Raw genomic sequence first — 5,252 nt, forward strand, 5'->3', positions numbered from 1 at the left:
TTGCTTTTCTGTTTACTAATGAGGTTGGTGGCCTTTCCAGATGTTCATTGCCCTTTTGGATATTCTCTCTCGTGAAAGGTCTGTTTAAATTCTGTACTTATGTTTCAGGTGGGTTATTTCTTTATTGACTTTTGTATGAGTTCTTTATATATTCTGGATATAATCCTCACACAATTAATATGTTTTGTAAATATCATCTTACACTAAATGACTTGTTTTTTCATAATTCTATGATGATTTTGAAAGAAGTCTTTAATTTTAAGGATTTATTTCAAATTCGACAGTACCTTCCTTAAAATTTTGTGGGATTTTATTTTATGTTTAAGAAATCCTGCCCTACTTTAAGATGACAAAATAGTCTCTCATTTATTCTTCTGAAGCTTTGTTTTTTGTCTTTCATATTCTTTCTTTAATTCAATGGGCATGAATCTTTGGGAAAGTTGTGAGAAGTGTATTACATTTTAATTTTACCCATATTCAATATCAAATACTGAAAAATTCATCCTCTCCCCAATGATCTGTGCCTCTTGTCATGTACTAAGAGTCCACATGTTCATGTATTTGAGGGCTCTGTGCTGCTCTATCAGTTTATTTCTTTGTCCTTCAGCCAACACTACATTGTTCTAGTCATTATAGCTTTATAGCCTTGCTATCTGGGAGGGTAAATCCCTGCAACTCAATCTTCTTCTTCAAGTTTCCTTTTTCTTCTTGGCCCTTTATACTGTCCTACATACATTTTACTTTTTAATTAATTAATTATTTTGGTGAAGGAAAGCTCAGGGTTTACTAAAAGGCACCAGACAGTCCAGGACTGCTGATGTTCAAAAACACCTGAACTCCCTGAAGGGTTTCAGGGGGCATTTTTAAAGGCAATGTGAGGGAGGGGGTTCCAGGGTTTGTGATCAGCTCATGCATAATTCTCTGAGAGGCTGATGGTAAGGTAAGAAGGCCATGTCACAGGGGTTAATATTAGTCCCCAGGCTCCAGTAGGTCTCCCGGCTACATGCTCATGATCCGGTAGTTAACTTCTACTTGATGGTGGTTTCAGCACCTGTAAAACAACTCAGGAAACATGCATCATATACTGTTATGTAGGTACTTCAGAGGAACCAAAGGAGAGGACCTGGAGGGTGGGGTCTGTCCCAGGAAAGCCCCATAAGTCCTACACATCATCACAGTGCTTGTGTTCAAGGAACCCTTATTTTACTTAATAATGGCCCCAAAGTGCAAGAGTGGTGATGCTAGCAATCATGATATGCCAAAGAGAAAAGTAAGTTCTTCCTTTAAGTGAAAAAGTGAAAGTTCTTGACTTAATAAAAATAGAAAATCATATACTAAAGTTGCTAAGATCTAGTTAAGAACAAATGTTCTGTCTATGAAACTGTGAGAAAAGACAACGAAATTTGTGCTAGTTTTGCTGTTACACTTCAAACTGCAAAAGATATGGCCATGGTCTGTGATAAGTGCCTAGTTAAAAGGTGGGAAAGGCATTAAGTTTGTACAATAAAATAGAGGGAGACCTCATTTACATAGCTTTTATTATTTTATAGTATATTGTTATGAGTGTTCTGTTTTTACTGTTATTGCTGTTAATCTCTTGCTGTGACTAATAAGTTAAACTTTACCACAGGTATGTATGTATGCATATTCTTTTAATTATTTTTTTAACCTAAATATTCTCATTAACTGCAAATAATAAAAGTTTACTTAAAAAACAAAAACAAAAGCCCTCTGGGCACCAGACGTAGAAGTGGGACAACTGACCTGAAACCAAGTTCCAGATGTAAAACCATGACACTTTATTTTTCGGAGGAGGGGTACGGGGTGTGCAGTGTGCAGGATCTTAGTTCCCTGACCAAGGATTTAACCTGTGCTCCCTGCAGTGGAAGTCCAGTGTCTTAACCACTTGAACAGGAGAGAAGTCCCTGACACCTGACTTAAACTGAGAAACCTGCTGTCATACTGGGCACCTGACATAAACGACGCACCTGCTGTCAAGTTGCCCGGCAACTGACATAAACCTAGTGTCAAAACTGGGAGGCTGCAGTAAAGCCGCCATCTGACGTCAAAATCAGGCTCGGAACGTAAACTGGGCGTCCGATATTAAAGTTAGGTGCCTGATGTAAATCCAGCGTCTGACCTCAAGCTGGGCATGTAAACCAAGCATCTGGCATCAAAGCCAGGAACGGAAAGTCAAAGAACAGGGACTTACGCAAACGCAGGGCATGACGTCACAGCCAGGTGCCTGCAGTAAACCCAGCGTCTAACATCAAAACCGGGTGCATAACGTAAACTGGGAATCTGACATCAAAGACAGGCGCCTGATGTAAACCCGACGTCTGACATCATAGCTGGGCGCCTGACAAACCTGGCATCTGAAGTCAACAACGGGTGCGGAACGTAAAAGGAGTTCATGACGTCAAAGCCTGGAGCCCGGCTTTGATATCACATTCTGGCTTTACGTGAGAGCTGGGCGCCTGACATCTAAATCACACGCAGAACATAAACCACATATCTGACAACAAAGTCAGGTGTCTAATGTAAATCCAGCGTCTGACGTCAAAGCCCGGCGCCTGATGTAAACCTGGCGTCTGTCATCAGAAAAGCGCCTGTAGGGAACCCGGCGTCTGACATCAAAATCCGGCGCCTGGCGTAAACCAGGCATCTGACGTCAGAGGTAGGCGCCTGGCGTTAAGCTGGCGTCTGACGTCAGAGGCGGGCGCCGGACCGCAAGCTGGCGTCTGGCGTCACAGGCAGGCGCCTGACGTAAACCTGGCGTCTGACGTCAAAGCCAGGCGCCTGACGTAAACCTGGCATCTGACGTCAGAGCCAGGTGCGAAACTTAAACAAGGTATGATGTCAAAGTCAGGTGCCTAGCGTAAATCAGGCGTCTGACGTCAAAATTGGGCGTGGAACATAAGCCTGGTATCTGACATCAAAGTCCGGTGCCTGACAGAAACCCGGCGTCTGTCATCAAAGCTGGGCGCCTATCATAAAACAGGCGTCTGACCTCAAAACCGAGCGTGAAACGTAAACAAGGTATCTGACGTCAAAGTCAGGTGCCTAGTGTAAATCCAGTGTCGACGTCAAAATTGGGCGCTTAATGTAAACCGGGCGTTTGACATCAAAATCGGGCACATAACGTAAAGAGGGCATCTGACATCAAAACTTGGCACATGACATAAATTGGGTGTCTGATGTCAAGTCGAGCAACTTATGTAAATACTACACCTGACGTCAAAACCTAGCACCTAACATAAACTGGGCATCTGACATCAAAGTCAGGTGCCTGACGTAAACCCATTGTCTGACTTCAAAACTGTGCGCCAGACGTAAACTGGGCGACTGACTTCAAATTCGGTGACTTGCCTAGAGAATCCCAGGGACGGGGGAGCCTGGTGGGCTGCCGTCTATGGTGCTGCACAGAGTCGGACACTACTGAAGTGACTTAGCAGCAGCAGGTAAACGGGGCGAGTGAGATAAACCTGCTGCCTGATGTCAAGCCAGGCGACTTACCTCAGATTGGCACCTGACGTCAGAACAGGGGAACCTGACAGAAAACCCAGCACTGCAAGGAGATCCAACCAGTCCGTTCTAAAGGAGATCAGTCCTGGGTTTTCATTGGAAGGACTGATGTTGAAGCTGAAACTCCAATACTTTGGTCACCTCATGCAAAGAGTTGACTCACTGGAAAAGACTCTGATGCTGGGAGGGATTGGGGGCAGGAGGAGAAGGGGACAACAGAGAATGAGATGGCTGGAATGCATCACCGACTTGATGGACATGAGTTTGAGTGAACTCCGGGAGTTGGTGATGGACAGGGAGGCCTGGCATGCTGCGATTCATGGGGTCACGAAGAGTCGGACACGACTGAGCAACTGAACTGAAGGTAAAACTAGGTACTTGACAGGTGTAAACTCCCTCCTGGGAGATCCTGGCCCTGGAAGGAGGGCACAGAGATACCTATGGTGCCTGTCAGTCTTCTTCAGAGAGAATTCCAGTAGGCTCCCGAATGTGTCAAATCAGAGGCCTTCCCGGAAAATACAGCCTCTACCGCACTGTCTCGGCGTCCCTGGAGGTGGCTTCTGCTATGGACTTTGGGCCAGTGAGTCTGAGTGCAGACCTTCAAAAACTGTTCCTTGGATGGCTCTGGGTCTCCTGAAGTGAGCCCCACTGGTTTTAAAGATAGATATTTTTTGCGGGGGAGTGGGGTGGAGGGTGGGTGCTCATGTCTGAGGTGTAGGTCTTAAAAGCTGGGGGTGCCCCATGTGGGGTTCTAAGCCTTCACTCCTCAGGGAGAAGCTCTGGATTTGAGTTCTCTCCTGAGAGTTGCCTCTCAGAGGTGGCATTAATGGCAGTGTGTATCCTGCTCCCTCCTCCTCTCCTCCACCAAGTTGCTCAGCCAGTTTTCAGGTTTTTTTCAAGAGGAAGTTGGTCTATATGTAGGTGTAGATTCGTTGGGTATGTCACAGTCTTGGTCTGGAATCTCCTTAATAAGATTTTCCTGAAGGTTCTATGTTTCACTGCTGTTGTTTCTTTAACAGAAAACAGACCAAAAAGATTGTAGTACAACACGGGGACATTGGTATCAAAAGATACTGGCATCCCAAGCCAGCATGCCATCCTGGTGGTGTTTTGAGTCACTTTAAGCATGACCTCCCCCATAAATTTTAGAATCAGCTTGTCAATATCCAAAATTATTAAGTTTTTATTCCTATTAATTTAACTATAGATCAGTTTGAGACTTTGTATCCCGACAATACTGAGGCTTCAAAGCCATTCAGTTCAGTTCAGTCGCTTAGTCGTGTCTGACTCTTTGTGACCCCATAAACCGCAGCACGCCAGGCCTCCCTGTCCATCACCAACTCCCAGAGTCCACCCAAACCCATGTCCATTGAGTTGGTGATGCCATCCAACCATCTGATCCTCTGTCGTCCCCTTCTCCTCCTGCCCTCAATCTTTCCCAGCATCAGGGTCTCGAATGTGGTGTATTTCTCAAAATTTGTTTTCTTAAATAATTTTCATTAAAGCTTTGTAACTTATTCCACGTTGTTAGATTTAGAGGCACATATATTTTCGATGGTATTATACATGGGAACAGAAGGGCATGGCAATCCACTCTGGTATTCTTGCCCAGAGAATCCCCATGGACAGAGGAGCCTGGCAGGCTACAGTCCATGGGGTCACAAAGAGTCGAACACGACTGAACAATTAAGCACGTACATGGGAATCTCATGCCCTCCAATTTTTTT

The sequence above is a fragment of the Moschus berezovskii genome, chromosome X, assembly GCF_049115385.1.
Source record: "Moschus berezovskii isolate FMDL1 chromosome X, NW_MosBer_1.0, whole genome shotgun sequence".
Taxonomy (NCBI): domain Eukaryota; kingdom Metazoa; phylum Chordata; class Mammalia; order Artiodactyla; family Moschidae; genus Moschus; species Moschus berezovskii.